The sequence below is a fragment of the Cervus elaphus genome, chromosome 9, assembly GCF_910594005.1.
Source record: "Cervus elaphus chromosome 9, mCerEla1.1, whole genome shotgun sequence".
Taxonomy (NCBI): Eukaryota; Metazoa; Chordata; class Mammalia; order Artiodactyla; family Cervidae; genus Cervus; species Cervus elaphus.
Window position 1 is genome coordinate 61,931,214 of NC_057823.1, and position 17,667 is coordinate 61,948,880.

General features: G+C 50.6%; 1 long non-coding RNA gene across 1 annotated transcript in view; it reads left to right on the forward strand.

Moving 5' to 3' along the window:
- LOC122700383 overlaps nucleotides 1-11,132 on the forward strand; it is a 51,248-nt gene extending 40,116 nt beyond the window's left edge. Inside the window, exon 3 of the long non-coding RNA XR_006342758.1 lies at nucleotides 11,025-11,132. This is a non-coding gene — a long non-coding RNA (uncharacterized LOC122700383). The remainder of the gene's footprint in view (nucleotides 1-11,024) is intronic.
- The last annotated feature ends 6,535 nt before the right edge of the window (nucleotides 11,133-17,667 follow it).

Consider the following 17,667-nt stretch of genomic DNA (forward strand, 5'->3'; position numbering starts at 1 on the left):
AGCCTGGAATGCTCTCTTCTGCCCCTTTCTTGATGACATGGGCACCACCTCTTCCCCCACATCTCAGCTTCAATGTCACCTCCAGGACGAAGACTTCCCTGACCACCACCTGCCATCTCTCACCACTCTGATAGCTTATTCACATGGAGTCTTCTCCTTCTCAACACACTTAGGTGTCTGTTCAATGCCTATCTCCGGCGCTGGTGCCGGGGATTGCATCTGTCTTGCTTGCTGCTGGTGTGTCGGCACCTAGAATGGGACGTGGCACATCCAGGTGCTGAAACCTTGGTGAATGAATGGCAGCCTGGGCTCACAGCCCCCAAATCACCCTGCCTCCCCAGGATTTCCCCTGACTCCTGGGCCTGAAGGGGCCCTCAGAGCTTACCTCATCCTATCCCTGCATAAGAGAAAGGGGAAACTGAGGCCAGAGAGAGCAAGGCACCTGTGAGGGCTCCACAGCGGTTAGACACACAGCTAGGGGAGAGCAGGGTCCTGGTTCCAGGACAAGGACCAAAAACCAGTGAGTGGCCCCGACTGGCCCAGTTTTCTATTTGTGGAAGGATAAAGTGATGCGGGATAGCCCTGAAAAGTGGCTGGTGGGAGGCGCTGCCTAGAACCATGTGGCTGGCCTGGGGAGGAGGCAGAAAGTCCTGCTGGTCTGGCTGGGAAGGAATCCAGCAGGGGCCTTGCTGGGTTTCCTCTCAACAGGGGGGGAAGTAAACACATTCCTTGGCCATGCAGGCATCCCCCGGCTCCAACCGCCCCACCAGCTGCCAGGGCCCTGGGTCCAGTGATCTGTTGCCCTTTGGAGGAAAGGCCCAGAGAAGGTGCATGACTCACCAGGGTCAGAGACTTGTGTGGTGGCTGGTACCCTGTGCCAAGCTGCCTCCTGCCCCAGTGCACAAAGGTGAGAAGGACATCATGTCCCTCTCCCCATCCTGCTCCTGCAGAAGCCCAGGGACCACCGGGCCAGCTCCCAGCCAGGCTGAGCCTCTCTGAGGATCAGCATCTGGTCCCCTCCACCAGCCAGGACAGTGAGGAGGGCACCAGGGACCGCTGACAAGTCAGGAATGGCATTAGTAGCACAGGATCCTGCCTCTTACTGTGCTTATGTCCAAGTGCTCTGTCCCCTCAGTCCTGTCTGACTCTTTGCAACCCCATGGGCTGTAACCAGCCAGGCCCGTCTGTCCATGGGATTCTCCAGGCAAGAATACTAGAGAGGGTTGCCATTCCCTTCTCCAAGGGATCTTCCCAACCCAGAGATCAAACCCACATCTCCTGGAGTTCCTGTGTAGCAGATTTTTACCACCAAGCCACCGGTAAAGAAAAAAGCTCCCTCTTACCGAACAGGTGGGGAAACTGAGGCCCAGAAGGGCGGGGACTTGCCCTAAGAGCCGCAGCAAGGTGGTAGCTAAGCCAAGACCAGAACCCAGGTCCCATGGACAATGGTGTCATGTCATTGAAGCCAGGACCCTGCTACCTCTAGCTCCTCCTCCAGCCCCCGCCCACCCCTCTTCTCCCTTCAGCTCTCTCAGGCCCTTCTACATATGCTGATTCTTCTGCCCAGAATGTCCTCCTTGAACTCTCTGGACTGGGCAAACTCTTACCTGTACTTCAGCACCATTCTTTGCTTTCCCGGCCCACAAACCAGCTGCCCTGGGGGCAGGGCACGCCCTGCAGCAGCAGCAGCAGCTGTCCTCGGAAGCCAGTGCCAGGGCTGCAAGCACAGCAGCTGTGAAACCTGGTTCTTGGCAGCAGCCAGCAATGATTCACAGGGAGTGGGAAGACAGGAAGGCTTGGGTGTCACCCTATGTAATAAGTCTGATGTCAGGAAAAAGAGCCTCGGGTCTGGATCGGGAGAACTGGCCGGCTTCTCTCTCCAAGCTATAGGATCTGGTGGAGGCTCTTCAATCCCCTGGAGAGGAATCACTGAGGCTCAGACTCCTGGGTCTGGAATTGGAACCACAGGGCAGCTGTTAACTCTCCTGTCAGATCCAGTTGGTAGATAATAGCTCTGGATGGGGCACTGTGTTGAGGAGGATTCAGAGAAAGGAAATCTGATAGTTGTTGTTCAGTCACTCAGTTGTGTCTGACTCTTTGCCACCCCTTGGACTGCAGCATCCCAGGCTTCCCTATCTTCACTATCTCCTGCAGTTTGCTCAGATTCATGTCCATTGAGTCGGTGATGCCATCCAACCATCTCCTCTGATGGTAGACCTGTCATTTATTTGATACCCCTGCACTGGGATCTCTCTAAGGGCCCTCCCTCCCTGATGAGCACACTCCTGTGATCAGAATCAGCAGCTGTCCGAGCTCTGGCAGGGCCCCAGCACAGGCAATAGGGCCTTTGGTCAACACACACACACACACACACACACACACACACACACACACACACACACACACACACGAGATGGGGCCCTTCCCAGGCAAGCGTCTCTGGCTGCCGGCTCCAGCCCTCTCCCTTCTGTTGGCCCCAGATAAACATTCCTTCTAGCTTTGCCTCCTGAGCTGTTGCTGGCTTATTCATGCCAGATCAGCACAGCCCAGATCTCAGCAGAGTATCAGGCTAAGCTGCTTCCTGCCTGCTGCTGGGAAGGGCTGAGGGTCCTGGGCCTGGAAAGAGGAGGGAGGAGGGCTGGGAGGCTGAAGTCCAGTCCCTGGGCTGATAAGCAGCCTTGGACGTTGCCCTAAGAATTTCCTGTTGTTGCTTCCTTCTTCCTCATAAGTGTATCTCCAGTCTCTCGTCTAGCAACCTAGCATCTGGTCGCCATTACAGACTCAGAGGCCTTCTGTAGGTCAGGGACCTGGGTTTGCTGTATGGCCCTGGGCTGGTGTGTGCCTTAGTTTTCTCATCTGTAGAATGGGGGAAATAATACTGAATGTGTTCTGATAGGTGATAGCTAAGGGATGGTACTGGGTGTCCCCTTAAAATTTATATCCACAGGAAGCTGTGAATTTGACCTTACTTGAAAATAGAGTCCTGGCAGATGTGATCAAGAGGGCATAGTGCAGTAGGGTTGCCCTAAATCTATTGTGACTGCTGTCCTTATGGGAGATTTGGACACAGAGATGAAACACAAATACCTGTTAGGTAGTTAGAATAGGGAAAAGGAGTCCAGAATGGCAGTGGCTAAAAGATCTGGGAGGGAAAAGCCCGCGAAAGTAGAACAAAGGAAGGTCCGAGGACCGGAGTGTGAACCTCAGGTAAAACAAACAGCACCCCTGGCTGGCCCAATTTACATAGGACAGGCCCAGGGAGAGAAAAACATATAAAAAGAGGAGCCAAAGCTAGCTCTCTCTCTCTCCCGCGTGATGGGGCGCTCTTCTCTTCGCGTCTTTGGATCGATGTGCCTTCACACCTCGAAGATGGATTTTCCTGCTATTATCTAAATAAAATAGAGCTGTAACACTGAACTGTAACACTGATTTATTTAAGAGCTGTAACACGGTCCGTTCGAGGCCTGAGAGCTGTAACACGTCTGTCCAAGACCCGAGAGCTGTGACACGCCGAGGGGGCTTTAATGTCCGTCACTCCAAATCTTTGTTGTGACGAGACAAAAACTGAGGAGCAAACACTTGCCTGACATACCCGTAGGAGGAAGGCTGTGTGAAGACAGAGCTGAGACTGGAGTGCTACAGCCACAAGCCAAAGAGTGCCAGAAGCTACCAGATTGGAAGAGGCGAGGAAGGCTTCTCCCGGGAGCCTTTGGAAAGAGCATGGCCCACCTGATACCTGGATTTTGGACTTCTGGCCTTGGGAGTTGTGAGAAAACAAATTCCTGTTGTTTCAAGTCAGCAGCAACCCTACGAAATGCCTAAGGGATGTCTATATGCTTATATCTGCTACACAGTGGTCACTCAGGAGAGGGACTCCCACCCCCACGTGGCTCCTGGTGATGTTAGTGCTTCTCCTTCCTAAGCCTAACCCTAAACCCTAGCCCTAACTCTGAATGCCTCCCTCTCCCTGAGTACGGGCTCTGCCAGCACCTGCCAGCCAGGCTGGGTGGGAGGGCAGAAACAGGACTAGACGTGTGGGCACAATATCAGCCTCACCAGGGCTGGCTGAGACCAGGCCCAGAAAAGCCCAGTTTCCCCACAGTGTGGAGGTCAGAAGTGTGCAGGAGTCCCCAGCAGCCACTGAATTCTAGACTCTAGGCTCCGTGGGGGCAGGAGCCAAATCCACTTGGTACCCTCAGCACCCAGCACAGGGCCTGACACTTAGTAGCCCTACTATGTGCCCATCCTACTTTAATCCCTCACAGCATCCCTGTCAGGGGCCCTCACTGCCCCTCTTTCACAGCTGAGAAAACTGAGGCACCGGTAGTTTATGTGAATTGGCCAAAGTCTTACTGTTGGTAAGTGGTATATCCAGGGAATCTGGCTGATAAGCTCAGCCTCTTATCTGCTCATCTTGAATATTTATTGAAATAGTGAAAGGGTAGAGCCAGGCTGCAGCCTCTGATGAATTCACACATGTTCTCTTAAGGCCCAATTCCCCACCCCCAAGAGATATTTACTAGACCCTGCGAGTGAGAGGTGGGGCACGGGAAGTGTGCTCTGCCCACAGTGGCCCAGGAAGGCGTCTGGCATGAGTTCTGATGGAAGTTGGCTGTCACTTTAATCAACCCACCCATGATCTGCCCTCTGGAGCCCACCCTGACAAGCCAGCCCTCGCAGAAAGAAAAACTCCTTTGGTCAGAAACAGATTCAGTGGGTTGGAGGGACCTGATTATTTTCTTTCTTTCTTTCTGGCTGTGCTGGGGTTTTCTCTAGTTGAGTCAAGCAGGGGCTGCTCTTCGTTGCAGTGCACAGGCTTCTCATTGTGGTGTCTTCTCTTGCTGTGGAGTGCAAGCTTCAGGTGCACAGGCTTCAGTAGTTGTGGCTCGCAGGCTCCAGGGCACAGACTCAATAGTTGCGGTGCACGGGCTTAGTTGCTCCGTGGCACATGGGATCTTCCTGCACCCAAGACTGAATCCATGTCCCCTGCATTAGCAGGCAGATTCTTCTCCACTGGACCACCAGGGAAGCCCTATAGGACCCTGATTATTGATAAACCAGCAAGCATGGCTTTTACCCTCCCACACCCTCACCCATGGTTACTGCCATAACTGGTGTGTCAGCTGCAGGAATTGGGAGGTTGTCACTCTAGGGTATATCACTAACCCCACACAGCTTCTCTCTTCTCTCTGCACTTCTCTCTGTTGATCAGCTTTGGTTCTTGCATCAACTATTATCTTTGCTTCAATTCCTGTTCCCCCAAAAGAATGGTGCAGTTAATTTCCTACCATTCCTACCAAGTTACCTCAGAGGCTGGTGAATCAGACTGTAGATTGGGTCCCCACCCACGGTCCAGTCGGCTGCAACCAGGGAGGTGGGGGGAGGCATCACGTGACACCAACATGACTGCTTCTGAAGGAGACTGTGGGAGTGGCAGGCAGGCTGAGGCTGGCTTGGACAACGTGCTACCAGATGGTTGTGCCCTCAACTGTCTCCTTCATGCCTGGCTCCCTTATTAACAGTTGAACCCAGCTCCCTCTCACTAGCTGCCCCTGACCGCAGGAAAGACCCCTGAACTGACCCACAGACCAGAGTCAGGATGTTCATCTGGGGCAAATCCACCACTCTTTCTTTTCCCACCATGGCAGGTGATACCAGTGGAGTGCAGGTATCTCTTCAGTGAGCTGAGCACTGAATCAGACTCAGAATCAACAGTTTTCTCCAGGAAGCCATTGCCAAGCGATTCTAGCTGACATGAAAGAACTAGATAGGATGGGAAGATCTCTAGAGTTGCTTTAGGCACGGGCATGGCTTGTGTCTGAGTCAGCGCTCCCACCTAAGCAGAACACCCAGCCTGGGAGGCCTGAAACCAGTGGTCAGGGCTCCCCAGGGGAGAGAGTCTAAGTACTGATAACCCTTAGGATATTGACATCAGTCAGGCTCCTGAGGGGATGTCCAGGTCAAGAAAAAGGCTGAGGGTGAGACGCTGACTCACTGGCTCTGGGTTTGAAGTTCTTCATCACTTGATCCATTTTGTCTCTGTCTCTCTGTGAGTCAAACAGCAACATCTCCCACATCAACAGGTGCTCCTCAGCCAGCTTAGGGAGACCTGCCCAGGCCTTTGAGAAGATGCCAAAGCATTCTCCAGGTGGGGGTGCAGTGGGCAGAGGGAGCTGCCCCAAAGGCACAAGGACTGTCTGAGGAGGCACCCACTCCCTGTCTGGGGAGACACCCACTGTGTCAGATGGGAACCATTATGCTTTGGAAATATCAGGACTTCCCAGAGCCTCAATATATTCATGTGGTCTGTGCATGAATAAGAGCAGGAAGAGTACACAGGGCTTCCTCAAATTACTGGGCTTATTTTGGCAGCTGGACCACATGGGATTTAAATAAAAGAAATTCACCTCCCTGTGGAAGAATGCAGATAACAGAAAGAGGGAAGAGGACTGGATAGGAGAATGAGTCACGGTTAAAACGATCCTGCATGAGAAGCTAAGCCAGAGTGAGGACCCTCAGCTCCTGCTAATTTTTCCACACAAGAGCCCAGTCCCAATGTTGCCAGAGTTTCCAATTTTTCAAAAGAAGACAAAAATCCAGATTTCTCTGTGAAATACTTTTAAATTGTGGTGAGTAATTCAGAAAACACATTTTCACTTGGAGCGTTCAGTTTGTGTGTATGTGTTTAATATCTTTAGAGGAAGAATCTCAGGTCTTTTCCTCCAGGGTTTTCTATGAGCTTCTCTCATGTCGAGAGCTGAAGACACCAGAGCCTGAAACCAAACTGCGGATTCCAGCACCCCTTGGCCAGAGCTCCGATCTGTGCCGGCCTCTGGGATGCCGTGTCTCTGTGTTTACATGCCCGTGAGGACCAGAGAGGCTTTCCCAGAGCCACGCTCTGCTGGGTGCTCACACGCTCCAGAGCCACCCACTTGGTCATCATAGAAACCAGGCAGATCCAACCAGCCCAGGGCATGGCTTCTCTTCTCGGTCGTTTTGCAGTCCTGAGTGACCAGCCAGGATGCCCACACATACCCTTGTGGCGGTGGCTCCAGGAAAGGGCATGGAAAGAGTGTAACATGAGGCCAGCCCAGGGAGTGCTGGTCCATTCAAACATTTCATAGCAATCTCAACACATCAAAATGTGAGGCAAGTGCACAGAGCAGGCTGACGGGGTGGGTCTGGGTGCTGTAGAACAAGATTGGACCCGCTGTGAAACCTACCGTGGGAACCCTGCTGCAGAGACACTGCTCGATGCAGGGCTGGGCTGGGGTCTGAACACCAGACATGCCTCCAGGTGGGCAGACCCTTCCGGAAAGCCCACACCTGAAGGCCCCAGAGGGTGTCAGAGGAGCCTGGTGGCAAGGAAGCACATAGCATCAGACAACAGGTGAGGAGCCTTGAGACCCCAGGGTGCAGGGAAGGCCTGGTCCTGGGAAACGGGAGCGGAGGGTTTACTCTGGTCACAAGAGGGCCTGAGTTACAGCCAGAGCTGGGACCTTTCCCGGGCCAGGCAGGGTTGTGGCTGGTGCTCAGGGCAGGGTGGAGCGGGGTGGGGGAGGGCAGGAAGGGAGTGGTGCCCACACCTGGTGAGGCAGTACGCGTATTAAAACATGATGCCTTCTCTCCATAATGAGTCACGGCTGTGGCAGCACATTCCCCCCTACCTTATTCTTAATGCCATCTTTAAAAATTAGTCAAAAAGGAGGCACTTCTGGAGAACGTGCTCAGGGGAGTGGCCCCAGTGACACGTGGTGAGTGAGGATGGAGAGCAGAGAGGGTTGGAGTGGTGAACAAGTTCTGGAACAAAGCTATGAAAGTGTAAGTTCCGTCTCTGCCAGTTACTAGCTGCAGGACCTCAGGGAAGCTACCTGCCTCTCAGAGACCCATTTCCTCATCTGCAAAGTGGGAGAGTAATGGCAGCTACCTCCTAGAGCTATGAGGAGTAAATGGATAAAGTGTGTGGGAACCTTTGCCCCTGGCACTTAGGAGTCACTCCGTGAGTACCTACTGTCATTTGAGGTAAGGAAGAACATCCAAAATTTCATCACCAAAAGGAACCAAGAGTTGGTTTACTTGTGGGGAGATAGAGGCCCAAGTCTTCCAATGCCAGTCCAGAATGAGCCAGGACCAGAGCCCAGATCATCTGCCCCTCCCAGTACACCCCATCTGGGGAACAAATCAAACCCGGAAATGATGACTCCTGGAAAACCCCGCTCTTTCTGGCACCCAGAGGAAGACAAGCCAAGTAGCTATTTAGAGCCTCGGGTGCTAGCACAGCCCTAGCACTAAGGATGTACATCTGAGAATTGACAGGGACCCCTTCCTTCTTCCAGCCTAATGCAGAGGCTGCAAGAGCTAAAATCTGGCCCTCCCAGCTTCCCTCGACCTCACTCAAGCTCAGCCAAGGAGCTGGGGCTAAGTCAGGCGCGAACCCAGGCCTGGTGGCTGGTGCCCCATAGTCTACCTCTCTACACAGGAGACCTTGCTCCCTCCACACCATATTTGTTTTCAGGATTGGTTCAGGGTCATCCCTGTAACAATCATTAGAAAAACCAATAACACTGTGTCCTTAATACGTCCATGGGCTGTGCTAAGTGAGGTTTTTCTGCTTTTTTTTATTGGCAGTTCTGCACAGCATGTGGGATCTTAGTTCCCTGACCAGGAATCCATGCCCCCTGCATTGTGAGCATGGGGTCTTAGCCCCTGGACCACCAGGAAAGTCTAAGTGAGGGTTTTTTTTAATTGCCACTATTTTATAAGGTAAGGCTATAACATTATTATTTCCATTTTACAGATGGGGCCAAGTCAGACCAACTTCCCCTAGCCAATAAGTGAAAAAAACACAGTTTGGACAGGCACACCTACTCCCTCTTCACCACATCCTCCTGACATGGCAACACTTCCCTTCTGTGCCTGCGCCCTTGCTGTTCCACTCTGTGGCCTTGTCAGGGTCTTTGCCTACACCAGAGGTTCATTTAGGATCTTGAAGAGTAAAAGAGTAAAAAGGAAAGGCTATTGTGGTAGCTCCTCCATCCTCAAGCCAGACCCTCCCGCTGTGGGTGTGAGACCCTTTCCTTTCGCTACAGCCTCTGGACTGTGTTAGCAGCTCCCTTCCCCAGTCACTGACTTCAGTCTTTAGGCCTTAAGAATGTGAGGGAACAAACAAGACACCAGGCTTGGGTGTGAAACTTCCTGCTGCTGTAGGCGTGGACGCCCACTGGCAAGGAGAGGGGGACACCTGCCCAACTGTCAGGGCACAGACAGCCCTTCGGGAACCCTGCTGGTCCCACCTCAGATCCTCCATCATCCCAACTCTCTAAAGCCCCATGAGGGGCAAACCTCAGTCTGTACTGTGATAACTTGTTAGGGTTATTGTAATGAAGTACCACATACTGGGAGGCTTGAATAACAGAGGTGTATTTCTGGAGGCTAGGAGTCTGAAATCCAGGTGTCAGCATGGTTACTTTCTTTTGAGGGTTGTGGGGGAGAATTGGATCCAGACCTCTCCCTTAGCTCTTGGGGGTTTGCTGAGAGTCTTTGGCATTTCTTAGTTTTTAGACTCACCACACCATCCCTGCTTTCGTCTCCACATGACCTTCTCCCTGTGAGTCTTTGTGTCCAAATTTCCCCTTTTTATAAGGACGCTGGTTGAACTGGATGTGGACCCAGCCTATGATCTCATCTTAACTTCATCATCCACAGTGACCCTGTTTCCAGATAGGTCACATTGCCAGGTACCGGAGGGTTATGAATTCAACATCTTTTAGGGGGAGACACAATTCAACCCAGAGTACCACCTCACAGAACTGCAGAGTGGATTAAGTGCGCCAAGGCACGAAGCGCCTGCTGCAGATTCATCACTCACTCAACAAATGTTCGTCATTATCATATCATTATCATATCATTATCATATCGTTATCTGCTGTGCAGTGGCTGCTAGTGTCTTGCAGTGTGTCTTTGTGGGGCAACTGCCACAGGGACAGTGTGAGTATTCTCCTGGAACATGGCTCCAGAATCTCCCTGCAAGGAGGACCTTGAGGGTGGAGGGGCTCAGTGCTCGCTGACGGCCCCGATCTCACCAGCAAAGACCGCAATGATTCTGAAGACACTCTGAGTCCCACTTAATCTGTGACTGAGGGACTGTCAATTGTGGCCCGTATCAAACACTATTTAGAACCATCACTGCTATCAATCCTTTGGGATGGTTCCTCAGTCATCACGGACGGTGAGGTGGCATGACTAAGCACTCCCAAGGCACCTTTGACACAGCCACAGCGTGTGCAATGTGTTGTTGTGGACGGGCTGGGAGCCCCAGGAGCTGAGTCATGGGGTGACTTTGGGAACCCCACAATGTGCCCAGCCCCTTCCATGTGTGCCCATGTAGGTGGGGACCACAGCTCTCTAGCTGGGAGGCAACAGCCCCTCCTGGGTGGGTGGGAGCAGCCCAGGCGTCTCCCTGGAGGGGTGAGGGGCAGATTGAATCTCAGATTGCTACCTGCCTCCTGCATTTAAGCTACCTCTTCACTCAGCACTTTGCGGAGCTCAAGTTCAAAGTCCTGGCAGAAAGACCTGATAATGAATCTAAGCCAGTGAGGATACAAAGCTTTCATTATGGTGCTTGTAAACGTACGTGTCCTTCCTCCTGTTTCTTCTAATTTCCGGTTGCTTCCCTGTCCCTATTTATAAAAGTACTTTGAAAGTTGGGAAACTTGAGGCCTGAGCAGGTAGCCCAGCAGGGCTGAGGAGAGATGGCCAGGAAAGAGCTATGGTTTGGCCTGTGGGGCAAAGATCCTGGTAGACAGTCCTGGAGGAGCATCAGGTGGTGTAAGCAGAAATAAAAACAACTAGCATTTATCAAGCGTCTACCATGCCCTGAGCACCAGACTCACACGTCATTTTCTTTAATCTTCACAGCAGTGCCACAGTTAGTAGTGTAATTATAGTTCCATTTTACAGATGAATGGAAGAAATAAAGGGAGACTTCCCTGAAGGTCCAGTGGCTAAGACTCTGTGCTCCCAAGGCGGGGGGCCCGGGTTCAATCCCTGGTCAGGAAACTAGATCCCACAAGCTACAACTAAGAGTTCGAATTCTGCAACTAAAGATCCGCATGCCTCAATGAAGATTGAACATCCTCAGTGCTACAACTAGGACCTGGTGCAGCCAAATACATAAATAAACAAATAAATATTTTTTAAAAAAAGAGAGAGAGAGAAAAGACAAGAAACAAAGGTTTAGTGACTCATCCAAGGTCATAATGCCAAGAAGTGACGATTAGCCATTTGAACCCAGACCTGATTCCAAGGCCCAAGCCCTTTCCTACAACACTGGTCCACCAACCATGGTCTGTGATGAGGTCCCCAAGTCTGGAGCAGAGCAACTGAGTCTCTCTCTAGCCTGTGTGTCCACGAAAAGCCAGAGACCAGAGGGCTGAGCCAGTGTGGGGGGCTCCACATGTCCTTTGTGAGGCTAATGAAAGATTTGGTCCAGATCTTAAAATCTATGCTCAAGGGAATTCCCTGGCAGTCCAGTGGTTAGAAATCTGAGCTTCCACTGTAGGCGGCAGGGGCTCAATCTGGTCAGAGAACTAAGACATGGCGTGAAGTACAGTGCGGCCAAAAAACAACAACAAAACAACAAAAGCATGTAATCCACACTCAAGAAGGTGTGAAGAGGAATATAAATAGCAATAATAATAATAAAAAACCAACTCCTGTAACACAGGACAGACCATGTAGGAAATTCTCACAGATACAATGCTGAGCAGAAGAAGCTGGACACAAAAGTGTCCATACTGTATTCTGTTGTCAGGAGGGTGGGGAGCCGTAGGGAGACCTTGTGTGGTGGGAGAGATGGCTCAGATCTTGAATTGTGTGGTGGTCACCCAGGTGGGTGTACATGTAAAATTTCACCAAGCTGCAGGCTTCAGATCTGTACCTTTTATGGAATCCCTGATTAAAAAAATGCAGAAAAAAAATCACAAAAAACTGGAGATAATTCAGTCAAGAGTGACAACTGGGATCAAAGGGGCGGATTAAGCACTCTGTAAAAAATATAAAAGAAGTGTGTTTGGATGGGGTGGGGGAGTGACCCCTTCTCTCTTACGAAAGTCCACATCTGGCATTTTTCAGGATTTCCATAACCAGGAGGGAACTTCCCCTGCCTGGGAGGGCAAAACAGCATATGCTGCTCTCTTAATTAATTTCTGCATCCCCTCGCTCAAAGGCATTTGTGGAGGGCCTGCTGTGGGTCGAGCACAGAACTGCGTTCCAAGGATATAGCGGTGACAGAGCATCTGCTCTCATGTTGCGGTCATCATAGCTGGGGCTGAGATGATTGTTACTTTACAATGATAAGTAAAACAGCCAGTGCGAATGATAAGTCAAATAACCAATATGTTGCATTCATGCTCGGTCGTGTCCGAATCTTTGAGACCCCATGGACTGTAGCCCACCAGGCTCCTTTGTCCGTGAAATCTTCCAGGCAAGAATACCAGAGTGGGTTGCCATTTCCTCCTCCAGTGGATCTTCCCAACCCAGGGATCAAACCCTCATCTCCTGCATCTCCTGCACTGCAGGCAGATTCTTTACCACTGAGCCATCAGAGAAGTCCAGCCAGTATGTTAGCTGGAGAAAAATAAAACAGGGAGAGGAAAAAAAAAAGAAAAAAAAAAACAGGGAGAGGGGTGAGGAATGAAGGAAGATCTGCATTTGCCGAGAGAATGGTCCTGGAAGGCCTTCTCCCTGAGAAGCTGGCAGTGAGAGGTTGAGAGGAGGGAAGGGGAGGTTAAGGGAGAGCCACATAGATGAGGTCAAGGAAGTGTCAGAAGGCCTAAGGGCAGGGCTTGTGTAGACTTGGGCTTTACCCAGACAGAGGTGGGGTTTTGACTGGGGGCTGATGTGATCTGGCTGGATATCTGTAGAGGGGAACTAGGCTGTTGCTGCTGCACTGGGAGGAGCTGCAAGAGGGCCACGAAAGGCGAGTCCTGAGGCTCATTCACTGCCTGTTCTCCCTCCTCCAGCTTCTCTGGTGGACCCTGAGTGCATCCAGCATGGCGGAGAGAAGGAGAAGGGCCTTCTTCCTGTGTGTGGAGCCTCCCTGTGTGTGGAGGCTACCAGGACAGGCTGGAAAGGGGGTAAAGAACAGCCCCAAGCCTCTGGACAGAGAGCATGAAGGCTTTTGGAGAACATAGAATGCAAGCAGGGGCTTAGCTTTCCAAGGAGGCAAAGGTCACCCAGCAAGTTTTATCAGAAGCTCCTGACCATAGCCAGGAGAGATGGGGTGGAGACGGTGAGGCCATGACAGGCAGGGCAACACCCTCCTCTCCTGTTCTGAGAGCTGCTGCCCTCACCTCCTTTCCCTGGGGTCGGTGTGGGATCCCACTGGCTGTGGGGCAGCAAGTGGAGGGGGGGCAGTGTGATTTACAGGGGGCGTGGGCTGGAGTGAAGGGAGGAGTTTCTACATTTGTGACCGCCTGCTATGTGACTTGTGCACATGAAGTTCCCACTCTGGCCTGTTCTCTCTCCTTCAAAAATGGCAGGGCAGAGCCAGAGGCTCCTGGTTCTTTGATTCTATACCAGAGAGCCTGGTCTCTAACTGGGCCAGGGCCTCCTGGGAGCTCAGAGCCAGAGAGTCCTGGAGCAAAACTTCGGCCACCCATTGGCTTCTTACCTGGGTGAAGTATGAAGCTGATCCCTGCTTGTGGGTGTGGCCCAGGTTGGCTCATGTTTTGCCTTGTCCTCATTTCCCCTGTCACTTCCCCAAGGAAATGTGCCAAAACTTGCACTTGAAAATATAGTACCACTCTGCCTTCCAGTGCTTTGAAGGCATCCCTACCCTCTCCAGACACATTTAAGGAGTCCTTGTGGTCTAAAGAGTAGAAGTCTGTCTCTGCAACCTGGTCTTCAAGAACCCCACAGTTAAGGCACCTTCCTCCACTCCTCCTGGCCCTCCTTCACCTAAACCCACTCCCGTGAGTTTCTCTGTTGCCTTCTCAACTCTCAGGAGAACATCACTTTTCAGCCTCAGACCCTTAATTCAACTTTGGCTGGAAAGCCTCCAACTCTATCCGCTAGGCCTCTGCTTGTTGTTGTTGCTCAGATGCTAAGTTGTGTCTGACTCTGAGATCCCATGGACTACAGTACGCCAGGCTCCTCTGTCCTTTGCTGTCTCCAGGATTTTGCTCAAATTCATGTGCTTTGCGTCGGTGATGCTAGCTAACTATCTCAGCCTCGACTGCCTCCTTCTCCTTTGGCCCTCAATCTTTCCCAGCATCAGGGTCTTTTCCAACAAGTTCGCTTTTCACATTCGGTGGTCAAAGTATTGGAGCTTCAGCTTCAGCAGACATCTGCAGAGACCTTTATATTGAAGTGAGTTTTACAAAATGTCATTGAATTCTCACCAAAAGCCCAGGGGACAGGTACCAGCCCTTTCTTCAGAGTTGAGAGGTTGAGCGATTTGCCTAAAGTCACACACACACAGTTAGTAGGCGGTGTAGCTGGAAGCCACACTCAAACCTCCTGAGATTTCAGTGCTGAGATGACCATTCACACTGCTTTTCCCGGCCCCTGTCTACAGATGGGTCTCTGCTCTGAATGGACCACCATTGTCTGAGGGTGGGGCCCGGGCCTCCTCAGACACCCTGGTGTGGGCCGTGATTGTCCAGCATGTCCTCTTTCCCTTGCTCCACCGGACCATTTTCTATCATCTGCCTCGGGACTGGGAATGCAGGCTTTTCTGGGTAGCCACCCTGGGGCGGGATGGGCTCTCCCAGGTGTCCTCAGCATTTCCTTCACCAGACAGGTAGGCTAAGTGCTGCCCAGACATGCAGCTACTGTGACTCACGCGCACCCGCCCCAAGAGCTGTGGAAACCAGCTGGGTTGGTCCCACCTGGGAAAGCAGCCTGTGCCCCCTAGCCTTGATGATGGGCTTATGAAGATAGTGTTTGAACCCTCTAGGCCTGCCCACCAGTTGGAGCTCCCATCAAAATCCACATAGTCCATGTTCCCTGAGACCATGAGAACAGTGCTGGGCCTCACATTCTGGGGAACATCTTCCTCTTGGATACTAATGGCTGCTGACATTCTTCAACAGTTGACTGTGTGCTTGGCACTGTTGTAGCAAAATATAGCAAAACATTTGCCTTTCTCTTGATTCTGGGTAGGAGGATAAGACAGAGCGAAAAACTGTATCCAATTGTTTGGATACAGTAATTAGATGTTGGGGGTGAAGGAAGGCTAACAGGGGCAACTGTGGGTGAGAGTGAAGTTGTGTAACTTTGATCTTCTGTCTCCACCAGCTTCCGTGCTATTTCTGAGGCATCAAGCCACCTTCCAACAACAGAGGATTCTGGTTTTTGTTTCACAGCAAAGGTCAAACCTGGAGGAAGTCACCAATGTACACAGCTTTGATGTTGTGACTCCATCTTTATTAGAACTGGGAGTGAGCCAAAAGGAGGGCCCTGGTGGAACCTGAGATAATGAATGTGGTCAGAAAGAGGCACGAATCCAAGTAGGCTCAGATTCAAAACCAAAGCTAATGCCCTGAACTAAAACGCTAACGGAGGCAAGTTGGGGCCAGCACCACACAATTTTCTAGAGTGGTTTAGTGAATTGAGTAGAGCCTGCTAGTTTCCTACATTGTATAAGAGCTGATTGTAAATGGCTCACAAAGCTGACACTGAACGCTTTCAGCAAACTTGTCTTTTAAAAAGCACCTCATTTTGAGCCTGGGAAGTGAATGTGGTAGGCCAGCCTGCAGAGGCCATCTTTTTGTGGATGTTGTCAGCACCATCATTTTAGGTCCGAGTTGATTTGTTAATTATACCAGTTGAATCTTTGTCATGCATAGAGTCAGCTCAGGAAGAGGAACTGTTAATAGTGGGAGGAAGAATACAATTCAGGTACTCAGACCAAGAGAGTTTCAGGTACCAGATCCAGAGATTCAAACCTGGAGAGGGAAAGGAGTAAAGTGAGAGCTAGAAGAAAACTATTGGTGACCCCTTGTGGGCTTAGGAGCCTGAGACCTTGAGGGGAGCCCTGCCCTGGAAGTTTCTACTCTCAGGGCCCTCTATGTGCTTGTGTGCCTGCTCGGTCATGTCCAACTCTTCATGGACACCTCATGGGCTGTAGCCCACCAGGCTCCTCTGTCCATGGGATTCCCCAGGCAAGAATACTGGAGTGGGTTGCCATGCCCTCCTCCAGGGGATCTTCCCGACCCAGGAATAGAAGCCACAATCTCCGATGTCTCCTGCACTTTATCCACGGAGCCACCTGGGAAGCCCCATGGGCCTCCAACCAGTAGGCATACTGTAAAACTGCTCTTCCTTGTTCTAGAAGCTCCTTCAGGGGAATGGCCTTAGAGAAAAGAGGTTGCCATGGTACAACATTGAAGAAAGTTCTGAGTTGTTTGCTGCTTTTCAGTAAAAGATCTCTAAGTGATTTACGCATGTATCTTGGAAAGATTGCAAAGAATTCAGTAACACCACAATAACAAAACCTCTTCCAGTTACATATAATTTTGTGAAGACTTCTAATAAACATTAAAAAAAAATTTTTTTAATCCTTCTCAATAAATAAAATTTAACTCTCCATATTCAAATTGTTATCAAAATCCATTTCGGTGACTTTGATCAATTAGGTGTAATAACTGTAATGGCAACTCTACCAGAAGAAATAACACTTCAAGGTTTATGGTCACAAGAAAATAAAATTGAAATTAAATGCATATTTTCATTTCAAAGAAATATAACATGGCAATCATTAAAAGACAGTAAGGCATGAAAATGAATTGTTTGTATGATGAAATCCTGTTGGGAAAAAGGAATGGAAATAGTTCAAAGAGAAAAACGAATGATGTAAAATTTCTGACTGGCATTTGTCCAGGTGTTTTTATTCAAAGGACCAATAGCGAGCAGAGCTGCTCAGTTAAGAGTGTGGGCCCCAGTTCCTCACTAAATGCCACTGCTTCCTAGAGCTGTTTGAACCGAACAAATGGACATATTGGAGAAGAAAGTGGAAAGTCTTTTTAGCACAGAGAAGTATATGAAAGCACAGTGAATGCTGGAAACCGCAAGTGAGTGTAGGGTGTTGGGATGGAGACTGGGGCTGGGGATATAAACCAAGAGATGAGGCTGAATAGCTTGATGAGCAGGTGACACATTATGGAGTTTGGTCATTATCCTGAAAGTAAGGGGGGAAAGGGGTGGCACACTCAAGAATTGAATGGAAAGTGGACTGGAGAAGTTATATTTCAGGTAAGGAGACTGTATTAGATGCTAATCTGAGTTCAGAGGAGAGATGATACAGGCCAAATTTAGGCAGAACCAATGAGGAAAGCGAGGAGATGGACTTGAGAGATGAGTCAAAATGGCTCCCAGGGCTGTTTGGGAGTTTCCATTCAAGGGAGAATTAGGGACTTCCCTGGTGGTCCAGTGGCTAAGACTCCGAGCTCCCAATGTGGGGGTGGGGCTGGAGTTGGGGGCGGGGGGCAGGTTCAATTCCTTGGTCAGGAAACTAGACGCCACGTGTCGCAACTAAAGAATCCACATGCAACAACTAACCTGGCACAGCCAAATAAATATTTTTTTAAACAATTGAAAGAACAGGTTTAAGGAGGCAAAATAGTAGGTTCATTTGTAGACATGGTTAATCAATCTTGACACTTA